General features: G+C 58.5%; 1 protein-coding gene and 1 long non-coding RNA gene across 3 annotated transcripts in view; one reads left to right on the top strand and one right to left on the bottom strand.

Annotated features, from left to right (window-relative positions):
- PRKCZ (protein kinase C zeta) overlaps positions 1-17,832 on the top strand; it is a 92,969-nt gene that overhangs the window by 48,019 nt on the left and 27,118 nt on the right. The window lies entirely within an intron of this gene.
- Positions 8,563-11,608, bottom strand: LOC144231355 (uncharacterized). Of its 2 annotated transcripts, XR_013335066.1 has the most exons (7): positions 11,435-11,608; positions 11,041-11,202; positions 10,330-10,468; positions 9,812-10,023; positions 9,625-9,721; positions 9,075-9,283; positions 8,563-8,778 (listed from the first exon to the last, which is right to left on the bottom strand). It is a non-coding gene; the product is annotated as an uncharacterized LOC144231355 (long non-coding RNA). The 2 variants fall into 2 exon arrangements; XR_013335065.1 differs by having other exon boundaries at positions 9,812-10,468.

The following is a 17,832-nucleotide window of genomic DNA, read 5'->3' as shown; positions in this document are numbered from 1 at the left end:
CACGCAGGGGCAGCGCTGCAGGCCGCACCAGCCTCCAGGGCAGCCACAGCCCAGAGACCCGGCTGCCAGGAGGCTCAGCATGGGCAGCAGTGTCTGCCAGACCCCGCTTCCTGCTCTCATCCGGGCGCGTCGCCTCTTCTCTCCAGGCCTCAGTTTCCGCACGTGGCAGATGGGGACACAAAGAACTTACTCCACAATTTTGAGAGGATTGGATGTGGGGACGTAGAAGGACGCTCAGGGCCGAGCTTACCTTCTGTGGGTGCTCAGAGGCGGAGGCTGGTCCCCGCGGCGTTGGTCATGTGTTTCCCTGAGGGCGTGAGGCTTCTCCAGGAGGGGGCGCACGGCAGCTCCCACAGCCGTCACCATGAGGGTCAGGGGCCATCGCTGTGAGAGGGGCGGATGGTCCTGGGCTGGAGGCCATGAGTCTGGGGAAGCAGATCTGAGCGTCTCCTGCAGATGGTCAGGCTTGCTCCCCAACTCACAAACCTTTGTCAGCTCCCGGCTTCCCTGTAGCAGAGACTCAGGGCGCTGTGGGGAGGGCCCACCTTGACCTCAGCCTGAGTGCCCTGACACACACACACACGCACGCACGCACGCACGCACGCACGCACGCACGGGCGCGCGCACCTGGGAACCTGGTGTTTGCCCACCTCGGAAGGAGCCTTCAATGCTGAAAGCCATTACTTAACACTTGTATTTTGCCACGTTTGGCAGAAAGAACACTCAGAAAGCTTAATTAGCTAGTGCGCGTGCAGAACTGGTTTGTGTAAGTCCTCATAACAAAGGTGGCTCCTAACAGCACTTGTCACCAGGCACATCCTTTGACATCACTCAGGGGCATCCTGCCAGACAGGGTGCCCACGCACCGAGGAGGCTCAGGACCCCCAGCCCCTCGACTGCCTGTCAGCGGGGCTGGTGAGGAGGGGGGGCTCAGGGCCCAGCCAAGGTCGGTTAGGAGGCTGCAGACGCGCCAGGGGGCTGTGGCCTGCTCATCCATCCCTGTTCCCTCCGGGGGAGAAAGCCGGTTGCTCTCCCTCCATTTTGACAAAGATCCCGAGCTCCGCCCTGACATCTGTTACTCCTCTGAGATCCTAAGCTCTCTGGGCCTCAGGCTTCTTGTCCTGACTGGCCTGGGTCTGCGGTGGAAGGGGACCCGTCCTGGCACCCCAGTGCCACAGCTGCTCGGGGGGGAAGGCTGTCAGCTGGACGGTGGGGAGAGGTGGCGGAGCTGGCCGCCACAGCCTGTGGACCCTCGTCCTCGAGGAGCTAGTGGTTTTGGGGAAAGTGCTTGCCCTGTGGCCCCGGCCCCCGTTCACTTCTGGGAGGGCCGAGGTTCCTGTTTCTCAGGACTGTGGAGACTCGGGTAGCCTGCGTGTACACCGTGTTCCGGGCACATGGCTGCAGGAAGGGCTGGTTGTCTCTCGTCCTGGTGTGATGGGGTCCTCGAGCAACCGAGCACCTCTGGCCCCTCTGTGGGGCTTGGGAGACTCCTGGAGAGCTGGGCTGTTGGAGGATGTGGGAGGCATGACCCCCCCCCCCCCCCCCCAGCAGGGGTCCCTGGGAGGGGAGGTCCCACATGTACAGACCACTTCACTGGCGGGTTTTGGGAGACCCTGGGGTGTCCAGGGAGCAGCTTCTCACTAGGACGCAGCCCTGGGGTGTGCAGGCCTTCAGACCGTCTCCCCACACTTAGATGCTTCAGCTACAGAGATGCCTCTGGGAAGGTGTGAACAGAGGCAGCTGACTTTCAACAAGGGCCGTGATGCTGCCTCTGAATAGCGTGTTGGGGCCCTTCTCTACACGCTGGGCTACTTGCCCCCGGGTGGGGGCGGGGCCGTGGCTCCTGGAGGCGGTGACCACGACTTGGGGAGCCAAGCTACTTCGGAACCTCTCTGAGGACAAGCTGGGAGGGATGGGTGACCAGCTGGAAAACCAGCTCCCCACTGCCGCCCTTGAAGCTTCTGGTGGGTCTGCTGCTGGTAGGTTTTCGACTGTGCACCAGCGAGCGGAAGTGGATGGCCAGTTTCGACGCCGGTGACAGAGAACCACGGCCAGTGCCTCTCGGCCTCCGCGCTGCCACTCGCGGGCCAGATAACCGGGCTTTTACTGCTCGCAACCTGGTAGCACAGCCACCTTTGTGTGCGCTGTGACTTGGGGCTTTGTGGGGGACATCTGTCCCTGCGGCCACACAGCTCTGTGTCGGTGGAAACCTCCTGGTCCCTGTTATGTCACCGGGGGGGGCGCCCCTCCCCCTGAACTGCTGGGATCGTGCATCAGGAGATGAGCGTAAAGTGGAGGTGCTCTTTTCACCCTGTCTAAGATTGCCCTCAGCGCGGCCTTCTGGAGAGCCTCCGTCCCAGAGCCTCGTCATTCCTTCCTTCCTTCCTTCCTTCACTCGTTCATTCATTCAGTGCTGGATGCGCGTGTACTTTCTGTGCCCATCAGTGGTGGTCCCAGGGCTGGGGAGGTGCTGGCTGGACGCGGGGAGAGCACTGACCGGGATGACGCACTCCTGATCCCCCCTCGTTAATGAGCAAACATACACCAACAGGTCATTTAAAGTTCTGAGTTACAGTTAGTGTAAGTGGCCGCCACAGCGGGAGCCAATACAGAGACACTGGGTGGGGCTGGCTGGTCCGCAGAAGCCTGGCCCCTGCGTCCCGCGCCGGGGAGGGAGCAAGGGGCCGCCTGCAGGTGTGCGGGCGCAGCGTGTGCAAAGGCCCTGTTGGGAGAAGCCGCAGGGCAGAGCGGCCGTGAGAGGCGAGGTGGGGGAGCTGCACAGGGTCTCTGGTCGCCCGTTCCTGCTGCATTTCGCGAGCCCGCAAGGAGTTAACGCAACAAACCTGCAGCCTGGGTTTGACCTACTTCCTGTTCCTATCGGGTTCAGCGTCTGTTGTCCGTGTCTGGCGAAAACGGACTTGCACGGAGCAGAAAAGTCTTGAAATGCATTTTCAAGGTAACGATAGTAAGACGGGGATGCCCTGTCGTGGGAGAAGACAGCGCAGCGTCGAGCGCCCGGTGCCGAAGGGCCCTGGTCCCGGGGTGGCAGGAGCCCTGGCCTTGAGCCCGCTCGTTGAAGCGGCCCCTGGGCCTTGTAGAATATTAACCGTCCCCGTGTCTGCTCCACACAGCCGGTCAGTCTTCACAGCCCAGCCCAGAGGCCAAGGGCAGACACTCTCTGCCCCCGGCCAACTGCCATCTCCTCCCTGTGACCTACGGTGCAGCCTCCCCTCGGTCCAAGTTCATTTTGTGGTGGCAGAGGTGGTTTTGCTAAAATTATTTCTAAATGTGCCATGTGGATGACCGTGCACATCAGGGGAAGCCATCTGCAGTATCGAGGATTCCACGGAGGCAGCGATTTTTGTGCTGGCGTGTCTCGTCTTGTCCCCTGCTCACCTGCGGTCACCAGCTGCCAGCCGGCCCCTCTCCTCCATCTCTGCCCCCCCACCCCACCCCCCCCCCCGTGGCCCCGGGGGGCTGCCCCGTCCTCACCCCCGAGGTCTGGGTTTTGCCCCCAGGGTTCTGTCTCTGGATCTAAACACCACATCCCTCCCTCTCTGAGGATGATGTCCCCCGGACGCCAGTTCCGGAAACTCGCAGCCAGTTTGCGAGGTGGGCTTCCTCCACTTGGAGGGCGCTGTGTTTGGACCTTCTCCTGGCTCAGCAGCCCAGATGGCCGCCTGGGGTGATTGTCAGGATGAACGAGGAACAGACACACTGGAGGTCCCCCTTAGCACTGCCCTCTCCGCTGCTGCCCTGGGGGCCGGCTGTCCCGCGTGGGTGTTGAGGGCACACCCAGCTGACCTCTCGTGCCCCCCACTGCCTCCACTCACCCCAAGGGAAACTGGGGCCGCACCCAAGAGGCAGGTGCCCTGGTCAGACTCCTCCCCGATAAGGAGAGGGTCCCAGGGGGCCCTGGGTGGACGGCCTCTCTCCAGGCACTCCCCCATCAGAGGCCCGCTGGGGTTACGTGGCATTTCTTTGCCTCAGTTTCCTGGTCTGGTGTGACCTGCACGGGGGTGGGGACTCCAGCAGCTCAGATGAGCTGATGCACAGACAGGCTAGCACCTCGCTGCACACAGACATGGCCACACGGGGCGGTGGCCGTTGGGGGCCGTCGAGGCCGGCCTCGTTGAGGGGAGGTGGGGTTCGCAGAGGCCCCCGTGGCAGGGACACTTACTTGGAGGGAGGTTTTGGCCTTGCTAGAATTTATTAGGTAAGGGTCACACTTTTACTTTGTCATTATTGATACACGATCTCGCACTTCCAGGGGGAGGCAGGGGCGCTTCCAGGACTTGGGAGGGGCGTGGAGGCTCCCGTGTGCTGCTCTCACCTCCGGGGGGCTAGGTGCTCATGAGTTTGCCTTGCTTCCTCATGGCTGGTTTTCTAAAGTAAGCAGGTCGGTGAGGGAATACTTTTGTTAAAATGATTCTTTGTAAAGGGATCTTGCAGGGCCCCTGTGGGACTGGCCCAGCCCCTTGCAGGTGGGGGGGGGTCTTCTTTCTGTCCCTGCTGTCCCTCTGACAATATGGAATTCTGCGTGTGTCCCCTTCTGATTTTAGTTTGGACAGCTCTGGGCTTTCCCTCAGTAAAGCCTTAAAACCTTTCAAAAGGCTTAATTTCTAGGAGAAACGGGCCCCTTTTTTGTGCCTAATTACTAAAGCCCGTTTTGAATCTCCGGCAGATTTTAAGAATCTAAAAATCCGCACCAGCCAAGTCCTCTAGTGGGGGAGGCTGGTGCCCCCCCCACTCTTCCAGGTGGGCCCTGGATTCCCCGTGCAGTTGCTCATGCCCCCGGCCCCTTTCTCTCCTTTGACCTTGTGATAAAAGCCCAGGGATGACCTTGAGTGGGGGAGGCTCCGACGCTAATTTACTTGTTCTCTTTTTAGTTTGTGTTCCTTTGTTTCACTCATTCATTCAAGCCAAGCTGTTGTGACCACAGGCAGGCAATTGAGGTGCACTTGGCCTCTCGGCCACTGAGTGTGGGACCCAGAGCAAAGGACTTCAGGTTCCTGGTGCCTCAGTTTCTCCCTCTTGGTAGGACTGCCTGCCCGTTGGGCACACTGTGCTCTGTGCTGGCAGCAGTCGCTCGTCGTCGCTCACCTGCTAGGACAGCCCCAGGAAGGGAGAGGTGTGCTCAGGGGNCGGCCACTGAGTGTGGGACCCAGAGCAAAGGACTTCAGGTTCCTGGTGCCTCAGTTTCTCCCTCTTGGTAGGACTGCCTGCCCGTTGGGCACACTGTGCTCTGTGCTGGCAGCAGTCGCTCGTCGTCGCTCACCTGCTAGGACAGCCCCAGGAAGGGAGAGGTGTGCTCAGCGCTCAGGGCTGCACGTCGCAGCCTCAGCCAGCCCCCTGGACGTGTGCGTGTGCACACGCGCGTGCACATGCATGCGCGTTCCTGCCGGCCGTGTTGCCCCATGTCTGTCCCTGTTACTTGGAGGTTAAGGACCAGGCAGGCTTTAGAAACGCAGAAGTGACCGGAGTCCAGGCAGCGCCAGGCTCTGGCCGGCCCTGCAGCCCTGCCTGGGAAACCCGGGACGTGAGCCGCTGTGGCGCAGAGCAGACCCCGGCAGACGTGTGGCTGACGCAGCAGGCGCCTGCCCCGGACGTGACGGGCGTGTGGTGGATACGGGACAGGAACAGAGCAGCGCCGCTGACACGGTGGCTTCGCCGCAGGTGTGCGTCGAGAGCGGCGATGTGAGGCGGGAAGGACACGCGACGTAGGACAGGGACGGGCGGACGTGTGTGTGGAATAGACACGGCAGCCGCACCGCAGACTCCTGAGCAGCACGGGTGTGAACCGCACGGGTCCGCTTATGCGTTGTCGTGCCCACACGGTGCAGTGCCGCACGTGTGTTCCTCGTGATTTTCTTTCCTCTCACGTCCTCCGTTCTCAGAATACGGCGCGTCGCACGTAGTGACGCCTCCCTGTGTCGCTGCGGCCACAGAAACGTGTGTTCTCCGTGAGGCCTCCTGGTCAGTAGTGAGCTCCTCATACTCTACATGGGTTTTTGTTGGGGGTGGCGGTCAGCACCCCCAACCAGGGTGTGGCTCAAGGGTCACCTGGGCGGTGGGTCTGCCGCAGAACCGCACCTGTGACAGGTGCCTAGTAAACACAGAGGCCCAGCGCCTGATGCAGAAACAGGAACGCTTCCGGGGTCCTTCTCACCAGAAGGGGTTGTGGGTAACGGGCTGGAGAAGCTGTGCTGTTTCCTTTTCTTCTTTTCACTCTTCCTGTCCTGGCAGGTGGGAACGTAACTTCTGCGGGGCCCTGGATCCTGTCCTCGCCACGACCCTGCCTCCAGCCCTGCCCGGACCCATCCCTTGGCTCTGCCTGAGATTTTTTTTTTTAATTATTTGTATCCTACCCTCCCCCCTCCCCCCCCCGAGTCTTGTGGGCTTTGCAAGTCCTGCTTGCAGATTTTTCATTCTGTTTTTGTTTGTTTGGGTCAACCATAGACTCTTAGAAACTTCATGTCTTTTTTTTTTTTTCAACTTTGTAGAAGAGAAGTATAAAAATACAGCCCCCTCACTGGGGGGGGTCCAGAAGCAAATGTAATGGCCAGCCGGGGGAGCAGTTAGCCCAGAAGTGGCCCATCAAGGGATCACGGGACCCCCTCCCCCCCTGCTTTTTCTTCTCTGGGGAGGTGCAGAGCTTCTCTTGAAGACGAGGTGTGAAGGAGGTGCCTGCGGGAACTTTCCTGAGCCCCCTGGCCACCCCGCTGTGTGCCAGGGCACCTTGCGCACACAGCCGCCTCCCTAACCCAGGCCTCACTGCCCCCAGCACCCTGTCTTAACTGCCTCTTGATTTCGAGTCACATCAATGTGATAAATTTTTAATATTGTAGCAATTATAAGCCTTTCTCAGTGGATAGAGCTATGGTTGGCTTTCTTGGGTCACTTTTAGGACAAGGCGAGGTATAAATAGTGGAGAGTCCGCTGCTGTGGTCTGAATGCTACTTAGGCCCATGGTGAAAATGGAGGTGTGAGTGTAATTCCTGTTCTCGGGAACCTTCCGGTTACAGGTGAGGGCTGGCACAGCGCAGTAAATGATGGGGCCCGTGGACGCGGACGGCGCGGTGTGCGCCCGCTGCGCCGGTGCTTCCTGGGCTGTCTCGTTGGCTGCCCAGACTCGGGCAGAAGGGTGGAGAAGCTGGGGCTTGCACTACCACAGCTGGTCGTCAGAGATGGGGCCAGACTCTTGGGTTCTCTAGCCTCGCAGAGGACGGCGGCCCTGGACACGGGGCACTTGCCCTGGAGGGGCAGGGAAGACCGTGGACTTTGTCACTTTCAAATAGCCTGATTCTCAGGGTCTCCTGTGCACAGGCACCACGGCGGCCACGTCTGGTTCAGGGACTGGGGTGAGGCCACCTGTGCACAAGGAGTTTGTGTCCTGACGGGGAGAGGAAGGACGGACAGGGGAGCCCGCAAGTATATGGAGCCACAAGGCGGCTGGAAGGGCTGGGGGGGGTGCTCCCTCCAAGAAGAGAAGGAGCCACTCAGCCCAGGTAGGAGGGGATGAGGCGGGAATGCAGAGAACAGGGCGGCTGGGGGGGGGGCACTGAGAGGCGGGAGCCACAGGGCTGAACGTGATTGGTCCTGTGGAATCGGAGCCAAATGGGGCGGCCGCTGCCCAGGAGGGGGCTGGGGAGAAGGGCAGGAGCCCCGCACTGGGACAGCGTTGGCGGGACCTGGAGGGCTGGGGGCGGCTCCCCTGTGAACAGGTGGGGGCAGGAAGTGAGTGTGGAGGGGGCGCCCCCCGCCCCGCCCCTGTCCGCTGTCAGGCTGTTTGCAGTGGGGAGTCCGCCCGCATCTGGGACTGCGCCGTGGGCCTCCGGCTTACTGTGCTCACCTGCGGCCCCGTGGGCTTCCCGACGTGGTGGTGCTGTCCCAGCGGACTCTCGGGCACACGGTTCTGGGCCGTCATTCCTTGTCACAGAGCCAGCGCCCTCTGCACCGGGGCCTCCTGTCTAAGGGCTTCAAAGGCCCATGCACTGGTGTCACGGCCACGCTGGCCCTCCTGCTGGATCCTGCGTCGCGTCTACTTGTCCTGTGCTGGCCTTTCAAGCCCAAAGGTGGCTGGGGACACGGGGTATCTGACGTTTGGGGAGGTGGTCGTGAGCGTGTGGGCGGCTCACTGCTCACAACGGGCTGGTTTCCCTGCGGCTGGTGAGAGTGAAGTGAGGGCAGCAAGCTGGTCTAGTGTCACGTGAGGTCTTCGTAAATGTGCAGGCAAAATGGATTTGGGGTGAGGCAGTCACATGGCNCACCCCCCCCCCCCCAGGCCTGTCTGGGTGCTGCTCCGGGAGCTGTGATCAGGTGACTTCGGGAGCCTTTCTTTCAGGTGTTCAGTAGTCGTGGGACAAGTCCCTCCAGGGTGGATGGGGGGCTGGGACCTCCGTGGCCTCGTTTGCACCTGACTTGTTCCGGAGGCCCCAGCCCCCCGCCCCACTGACCTCTGATTCTCATTTCTTGTGACCACAGAGCCCTCGCCCCCAAGGGCTGGCTCTGGAGAGACGGGGGCTCCAGCCCAGAGGGGACGCCAGAGACAGAAAGTGGAAATGAGTTTCTTGTTTGTCTTTTTAAGAAAATTGTTATGAAAAATTCCAAACATCCACAAGAGTAGAGTTGTGTACCGAAGACCTTCTCCCGCTCCACTGGTAACTTCTGGCAGCCAGAGCCCGCCTTCCCCGGCCCAAATCCTGGCGGCCCAGCATCCTCAGAGAAACATTCCAGCCACAGTCTCCACAACACAGGCATCGCGTCGTAGCGCGCTCACTGCCACGAGAAAGCATTTATCGTCATGTTCTTATCTTGCCAAACTGAAACTACTATTCCCATTTCCTAAACCACCTCAGTTTCTTAAAAGTGGGCTCGCTCTTGAATCAGACCTGTAATCTATAAGGCCCGCGCCTCGCAGTCGGAAGCTGCGAGATCAGTAGATGTCCGTGTACCCTCTGCCCAGCGCCCCGCGGTGTGTAACGTTGCATCCNAGGGTCCCCCCCCGCCCCCCGCCCAGGCTGTTCTGGGCCCCTCCCTGCCCCCACCCTCCCTGAGCCCTGCCAGCTGCAGACCTGTTCTCTCCATAATTTAGTGTTTGGTGCGTGCCATAGGCTCCGCTTGTGGTCCTCTGGGGCTGGCGCCTGGGAAGTGGCACGCCCCTCTGTGCCAGCTCCTTTCTGTTGCTGCGTGGCGCTCACAGCCCTGGTCAGCCGCTCAGCAGCTGCCCCCTCCTCCCTGCAGCAGCTCCAGGCACCCGCATGCCGTCAGCGGTGGGGGGTGCCTGAGGCGATGAGGAGGGGCAGGGTTTACGGAGGGTGTGGCCAGAGCTTGCAGGCAGGAGGTCTGCTGGGGGGGTCCCTGCGCATCAGGAGCCCCTTCCCCCACCGCTTCTATCCCTGCTTTCAGATCGGCTCCTTGGGGCAGGTCTATGCAGAGAGCCACTCCCCTAGGCCCAGTCACCGCCACCTGGGTTTTGGGGACACTCACGCTTCAGCCCTGGACTCCCTTAAGTCCCTGTGTAGACCTCGGCTCTGCCTGGGACTTAGCCCGCCCTTGCCGCACCCTCTCCGAGCTCCTGTCCCGGGGGCTTTAGATCCTTTCCCCAAGACCTTTCTTCCTTACGATTTGATCCTCAGACACGAAATTTACAAAAATGTGGCTCCTGGGTGCATTCGGCCTCCATCCAGCCGTCTCTCCCTCGAGGTTTGCAGTTGTCGGCCTGGGAGGGGAGGGGAGGGTGGTTTCCTCGGAGATGAGCCGGGAGCTGACCCCTCCTGTGTTCCCGCAGCTCCAGGACAAAACCTCTTACTTCCGGGCATCGCTGAGGCCACGGCGCGTCTCGCAGGTCCCTGTGTTCCTCGGGGCACGATACCGGCGTTTCTAGTTTTGGCCTCTTAGATTGGACGCGGAATGTCGAGAGGCTGGGCTGGCATCTGGGCGGGAGGAGGCCCGGGTGTGGGCGTGGAGTGCGGCACAGAGGTACTTGGGCTCCAGTCCCTGGAGGCGATTCTGACAGATGGCCTGTGATGTGGCCCCGGAGGAGGACGGTCAAGGCCATTGGTGTTGAGCTAGAAGGTGCCCCGGTGCCCAGATGTTTGAGCGTGGGGAGATGATGGTGTTGTCACTGGCGGAAGGGGCAGGGAGTGGCCGAGGGGCAGCCCACCCCCCATCCACAGCCCTGGGAGGTGGGCGCCGGGTCCAGGGCCCCGCGAGGCTGGCTTTGGGGGAAGAGGCGGCTTGCGGGTGGTGTGAGCACGTGACCCGGGCGCTGCAGGACGCGGTCGCGTTGGGGAATCAGGGACATCAGGCAGAGAACCTCCTCCCCACCTGTGGCGAGGACAGGAGGGCACGCTGAGGCCCCTCGGGGACCCGGGAGCAGGTTTCTGTGTGCGTGCCGAGCGTGTGCTTCCCGGGTGTCTGTGCTAATCGCAGTGACGTCGGCGCGCTGTCTGGTGAGCGAAGGCGCCTTTGGGACAAGAGACGCCCCTTTATTCTCATGGAGAGAATACGGTCGACATTTGTTCTTACGGAGGTAACCAAATAACAGGTTACATTTTGGGCACGGGCTCCAAAAAGTTCATCTTAGAGAGCAGGTTATAAAAAGCCAAAAACAAAGTTAAGAACACAGTCCCGGGTCCCCTCTTAGGCCTGCACATTTTTCTCCGTGGAAGAAAATGGCCCGGTGCCTCCCTTTATTTTTATTTTANCACGACCTGTGAGATCATGACCTAAGCGAAAGTCAGACGCTTAACCGACTGAGCCACCCAGGCGCCCCTGCCTCCCTTTATTTTTAACAGAACAAAGCATTCCAGCAACTGTGAAGTTGAGAGCGTTCATGGAAAGAGTTTCTACAGGGGATGCCCCCCCGGGCGCCATTCCCCCCCACCCCCACACCAGATAGTCTTGCTTGTTTTCGAACTTCCTGTCGTGGAATCCCACAGGGTCTCAGCCAGCGTCCTGTGAGTGTGAGTCCCCCGAGTGCCCTGCGGCCCTGGTTCAGCAGCCCCTTGCCCTCCGGGTCTCCCCGTGTGAACTCACTGCGGCTTCTCCAGTGTGCCCAGGGAGGGGCCAGCTTTCAGCTGCTGTGCGCGTCCGTGCATCCGGGTGGTGGATGAGCACCGAGCCTCAGGGTCTGGGCCTGATCTGCCATCTTTCCTGAAGTGGCCACGCCGGGTCGCGCTCTGCCCTGGTTCCGGACATCTGTCGTGTGGACACAACCAGTGACCAATTGTGACACCAACCGAGTGTCCTGCCATTTCACTGCGTTCTGACACTGTCTGCCCGAGTTAGTGCAGGCCCCGCCGGTTGAGTCCACAAGACTCAACCCCAACCTCGGACACCGTCCCGGTCTTGCTATACTCCTGACCTACCCACAGAAGTCACGTGTCCCCACACCCCCTGTCAGGTTCAGGAATGTGCCAGAATGGCTCACAGGACTCAGGAGGACACCTGAGTGTCTAGCTTATCGTCAAGGGTACGACTCGGCCAGCCTGACTGGGAAGCTGCAGAGGGTGAGGTGGGGGCCGGGCCCGCAGACGCCCGTGGCCTCCCCAGGCACACGCCAGCTGTGGACATTCACGGAAGTTTCATCACAAAGCTGTGATGATGGAATCCTTGGCCACAGGTGGCTGACTGACTCCAGCCCCTCTCCCCTCCCCCGAGGCGGGGTGTGGGGTGTGGGGCCCCAGCCCCCGCTTGTTTTAGAGACTTTCTGCCTTCCTTTCTCACCTGCTTTAGGGGCAGTGTCATTATTCCACACACACTTCCCTTATTAGCTTTGTTAAATACTTTTAAAAAATATAGTTTTTAAAATATTCTGGCCGCCTTAGAAATAACAAGAGATGTTTGTGGAATGTACCTTAAATACTTGTATTGTTTCCCAGGGAAGGCAAGAACCTTAGAGCACTGAGTTACATTTAACGCCTGTCAATTTCTATGCTGTTATTGTCGTGCATGTGGATTTCACATATTTTAAACCCCACAAATCATCATTTATAATAGTTTTAAACGATGCTCATTCAGACTTAGCTGTTGATGTAACCTGAGGTCTTCATGGCTTCCTGTGTGATCATGCTTATGTCCGAGGCCATTTTTCTTCTGTTAGAAATACTCCCTTTAGTATTTCTGTTGGCACAGAATCGCTGATAATTAATTGGTTTTGTTTGCGTGAAAATGTGTTTTGCATTCATTTCTGAGGGATGTTTTCCACCGGGTGCGCTAGTGTAGACAGACAGGATCGTTCCGCCAGCGCTTTGACTTCGCTGTTCTCTGGCCTCTGTTGTTTCTGTCAAAAGTCACCTGTCATTCTTGTTGTTCCTTGAGGGTGATGCTTCTCTCTCTCTCTCTCTCTCTCTCTCTCTCTCTTCTGGCTGCTTTTAAAGTGGTCTCTGTTCTTCCGTTTCAGCAGCCCTGTGAAAGGGAAGTATTGAATTTATCCCACCTGAGGTTATAGAGCTTTTTGGATCTAGGGCGTAATATCTCTTGTCTTTTTGGAAAATGTCAGCCAGTACCCTTCCCACCACGGCCCTATTCCCTCTGCCTCCTTCCCTCAGGGCTCCGGACCCACGGTTTTGGACCAGGTCCCGTATGTCTCTTATGCTCTTTTCTGTATTTTTTTTCCATCCTGATTTTCTTTACCTTCTGTGCCTCAATCTGGATATTTTCTACTGATGTGTCTTATTTGGTCTCCTCGGCTTTTAAATCTTTCTCCTGAATTATTAACTTCAATTACTTTTTTGCTTTTTAAATTTCTGAAATCCTCGGATTTTTTTTTTTAGGGCTTCTTTTTCTCTGGGTCTAGTTCAATGGTGAAATTCTTTCATCTAATCTTTTTAAATACATTTGAAAGTCTGAATCACCTGAGTCTATTTCTGTAGACTATCCAATAGGCTTCTATATCTTGGCCTGCCTGGTAATTTTTGATTGAATATCAGATATTGTGTTTGAAAAACTTCAGGCACTCTGAATGATGTTGTGTTCCTCATGAGGTAATTTAATTTTATTTTGGCAGACGGAGTGTGGACATACCGCCTCGATTCAGCTCAGGCTGGCCCCTTGCCCATCCCCATGTGTGTCGTTCAGTAACGTTAACCCCGCAGGTCTGGGGGTCAGCCGGACCCCAGGCTCCAGCCCTTGTCTCCCCAGCACCAGGAGCAGCCAGCATCTCTCCCAGGGCTGTCTTTGGGGTTTTGTTGTCCTTTCTGCAGCTGCTCTTTGCTTGGCTTATTGGCCTCTGGCCTTGAACTTGTGCAGCTCAGCATCCAGCAGATGCCTCGAAGGGCGACCATAGGCCAGGCTGCAGGTTCTCTTCTCCACGGCCCCCTCTTTTGCGGGGTCTCGGGAGCCTCACAGGCCAGGGTAACGATGCCGCCCCAGTGGGCCCGAGGGCAGCGCATCAGCCCAATGGGGTTTATCCTCCAGCCTTAAGATCCAGTAGGATTTGCTTTGCTCCATTGTGGGCGCGGTCAGGACCCAGCACCTTTTGCTTCCTTCCTGTCTCCCTTTCGGAGCAGGAGTGGCCATCCCGGCCTGTCCCAACATTGTGTTGTGGAAACACATACCTTGTTTGGCGTCACAGGTTCCCAGCTGGGCAGGAATTCTGTCTCTGGGTGAATCATGCCTAGAGTCTCATCTGCGCCCGGTGTAGACGAGACTGGACGGCAGGGTGACGCTGGGATGAGTTTAGACTTTGGGGGCTGGTGAGGTGGAATGTGTGCTCTGCATGTGAGAAGGACATGGATTTGGGGGGACGGGGGCAGAGTGTTAGGGACTGAATGTGTGCCTGCCAGACTCCTCTATGGAAGCCCTAACCCCTCACGTGATGGTGTTTGGAAACGAGGTCTCGGGGAGGTGATAGTTGAGGTCATGGGGCGGGGCGCTCATGGTGGGATCAGTGTCCTTTNAACCCACGAACCGCGAGATCATGACCCAAGCGAAAGTCGGACGCTTAACCGACTAAGCCACCCAGGCGCCCCGGGATCAGTGTCCTTCTAAGAGCGGGACAGCTGTCTCTGCATCTTCTGGCCAGAGCCGGCCGCACCTGCGCCCCAGTCCTGCCCAGACCTCCAGCCTCCGGACCCTGAGAATGACCTTTGGTTGCTCCCCACCCCCCACCGCCCCCCGTCTCTGGTGTTGTGTCACAGCGGTCCAGGGTGGCTGAGACCTTTCCTTAGGCTTGGGTTTTCCTGGAGACACAGAGGCCCAGTTTCTATCTCTGGATGGATGCCTCCAAAGACACAAAACCGCCTGATGGGGGCGCCCTGGGGGCTCAGTCGGTTAAGTGTAGGACTCTGGATTTGAGCTGTAATGATCTCACTGTTCATGGGTTCGAGCCCCACACTGACAGCATGGAGGCTGCTTGGGATTCTCTCCACCTCTCTCCCTCTCTCTCTGTCTCTCTCTCCAGCCATCCCCCGTACGCTCGCATGCCCACGCTCTCTCAAAATAAATAAACAAACAATAAGCAAAACAACCTGAGGACACAAGGTGGCCCCGGGGGAGCACCCCTTCTCCTGGCATCTTGTCTCCTGCGCACGCGTCTGCCCGTGAGGCCCCGGCACGTTCCCATGGTTGTTTTCCTGCTGTCGTGCTTTGTTCTGGAGGCAGATGCGGCGTGCGCAGGGCCCGTTCTCATGGTCGGGGCTGCTGCTGCCCTCGTAGGGGCATCTCTGGCTCCGGGACACTTCCCAAGCTGACAAGGGCTGTGGCCCACGTGGCTCGTGAAGGCCACCCACCTCCCCCGCCGAGTGGCTCCCTCCTTTAGCTCTTCACCCACCTTCCACAGCTCAGCACCCTCGGGTCCTCACCTCCAGCTGGGAGCACCCTGCTGAGAGGCAGTGCGTCCTGGTGCAGACTTGTGATCGGCTGTGCGTCCTGTGCCTGTCCCTCCCCGAGGCCCTGGCACGGCGACGGCGTACTTGTCCCTCAGGACCCACCAGACTGCGCAGCAGCCCCAGATACTTTTCCCACAGCCGGGCTGGCGTCCCGCCCAAAACCAGGCTGCTGTTTGCAGAAGGTCACATGGCACGTGGTAGGAGCCTCTCGGTGGGAGAGCAGGGGGGCCTGGGGGGAGTGTCCTGTGAGCACAGACGCTGGCAGGGTGATGGTGGCACAGAGAACAGCCCTGAGGGCCACCGGCCCCCACCTCTGTCCCCTCACGTCAGCTCTGCACACGGTCCTGCATGACAAGTGACCAGGACATCACAGACGTCTTAGCCGGAAGTGCACTCTGTCAATACGGTTCTGTGTCACAGAAGGAGCCAGGCGGTCCCCGCCCTGCGGGGCACAGAGTCAGGAGGGGGTCACTTTCCCCGAGGAAGCAATGCCCGCTCTGCCCTGAGCCCTGGTGTCGGCTGCACGCCGCTCCCACCCTGTGGCCTCGCTTGGGGCCATGTCACCAACGTGGGACCCTCTCCCTGGGGGCATTGGGCCGTGCCGTCACCATGCCCTGGCGTGTGCCACATCATGGGGGCACTCGCGCCTGGTTCTGCGAGGCACCACACAGGGCTGAGCCGGTCACCCGGGCCGTGGTCCGCTGCCTGTGAATGAGAGGGGCCTGGGCGCCGGGCACAACCCGTGAGTGGCCCCGTGTCGGGCGCGGCTGCTCCACACTCTGTGCTCCGCTCTCTCGGCGCCCTCGAGATGCTCGATTGCCATGGAAACAGAGCTCGTTAAGATCCCTGCAGCCTCCTCATTCTACAATCTCGAAGACAAACGGGGAGTTTCTTCCAAGGGTTGGAGTTGGGGGGTGGGGGAGGGCAGCCCACGTGCACCCAGCACCGGCCGGAGCTGGCCCGGCTTCGCCACGAGTCCACGGCCGCGGCACCCGTGCCCGGGAAGAGCCCCGGCGGGCACACCCCGACCTCGGAGCTCGGCCTTGACCGCGCAGCCGTGACAGAACCCTGTGAGCCTCCAGGACTGTGGGCGGACTCCGCATCCGGCATGCGGGCCCCTCGCCTTGGGCCGAGCTCCATGGGCACTGCGATCGGCGGGGACAAGGTGGACACACGGCGGGGGCGCAGGGCCGGTGCTGTTCCCAGAGCAGCCGCCGCTCCGCATGCACGTGTTCTCTGATGACACGTGCTCTTTTCTTCTTTTGTAAGCCGTGCCTGTCACTTCGGATCGGGAATAAAGACTGTGACTTTCCAGGCGGAAACCCAGACTCTGCGAATGTGACCGTTGTCTGAGCCAGTGGCCTGCGAGGGGAGGGAACCGCCGGGCCCCCAGGGCCTCCATCGTCACCTCTGAGCTCAGGGGCCCAGGAAGGCAGAGTGGGCTCCATCCAGCCCTGCACTTGGGGAACCTTCCAGTAAAGACTCTGAGCTTCGAAAGCTTTGGGGGCTTTGGTGTTTGCCATTGTGGGAATGTGGGCCTTTCAGAAAAGGCGCTGGGTTGGTGCAGAGGTTAAGGAGGTGCTAATCCTCACCCAGTCCTGAGAGAAGCCCTGTACTTCTTGTTTATTCTTCTGTTATTCTTGTTTATGGTGTAATGTGACATCGAGGCACCTCAGGAACAGGTAGATCACACACTTCAGTGTACAGTGTAGTGGACATGTGTGCCCATAGCCTCCAGCCGGGATAGAGCTTAACCCGCACCCACTCCAGTGTCCTGTCTCCTGGAGGCCACACTGTCCTGAACTTGGCATTGGTCTTTCACTTACTAGAACAATTTCATCTCATGATTGCAGATCCTGAAACAATTCATTATTGACTTTGCTTGTTTTGTAGCTGTACAGGAGTGGGACCATTTCCTACAGCCCAGTTTATATGTATTAATATATCATTTTATATTGACTTTTTAGGTAGTTTGATTTTTGAAGATGTATCTGTCATGCTGAGGGTGGCTCAAGTCGGATGTTACTGCCGGTCGGTTCTCTGTGGTGCAGCCACACACTCAGTGTGTCCATTTTCCATCCTCTGGTCTGTGGCCCTGGGTGTCTTCAGACATCCTTGAATGTCCCCCAGCCCGCGTGCCACACTTCCTCGTGGGCTTTGAACAAGGAGGGGGCAATTGCTAGGTCATGGGGGAAGCAAATGTTCCTCCCCGAAAATATTTTTGGTGCTAAGTTAGCCCCCCTCTCAGAGAATAAGCAGCTTCTAGGTTGCTGTACATTTGGGGTTGTTGGAGATTAACCTGGGCCCACTGCTCAGGCATCAAGGATGACTGAGGTGCGTTTGTGTTTCCCTGACTACTTACGAGGTGAGGCTTCTGGTCATTTTCATTCACTGTCTGTCTTCTATGAAATGTCTGTTCTTGTCTTTTGTTCATGCTTTTCCTTTGTTAACTTATGGAACTTGTGTGTGCGTCCTGAGTCATGAAGCCTCACCATGTGTATGTGCTGATACTATAGACCGATTGTCTTTTGCTTCCATGGTGGCCTCTGGGTGGACACACATGCTTGTTTTGTTGCCCTCAGGTGCACTTGCTCCTTTTTCTACAGCCTTTTGTGTTTTCAGAGTTTTTCTCGCCTTCATATTAGTAAGATCTTCTACATTTCCTTATAGAATTTGTTGTCATTTGCTCCTCATGTGTAAGCTCCAGTTTTTTGGGGGACAGCTGCATGTGGAGTAAGGCCTGTGGGGGCCATATCCAGCCCCTCGGTGAGTGTGCCTGCCCACTGTACACTCCCTAATGCTCCTTGGCGTCTGCGAGGACATCTTTGTGTGTCTTATTTCATGTGGCTTTAACCAAATTTGAAGGATATCCAGTTGGGCGTATTTTTAGACTTCTGTGTGGCAAGTGTGCCGGAATCAAGAAAGCCAGAGTGTTGGTGCCGGTACTGGTGTGTCTCCATTGGGCCAGCTCAGTTCCCTCTGGGTCTCTGTGTGCTCC

This window comes from Crocuta crocuta, unplaced genomic scaffold, assembly GCF_008692635.1.
Source record: "Crocuta crocuta isolate KB4526 unplaced genomic scaffold, BGI_CrCroc_1.0 scaffold13, whole genome shotgun sequence".
Classification (NCBI taxonomy): domain Eukaryota; kingdom Metazoa; phylum Chordata; class Mammalia; order Carnivora; family Hyaenidae; genus Crocuta; species Crocuta crocuta.
The sequence above is the reverse complement of the archived record's forward strand: the minus strand, read 5'-3'. Positions and strand labels throughout refer to the sequence as shown.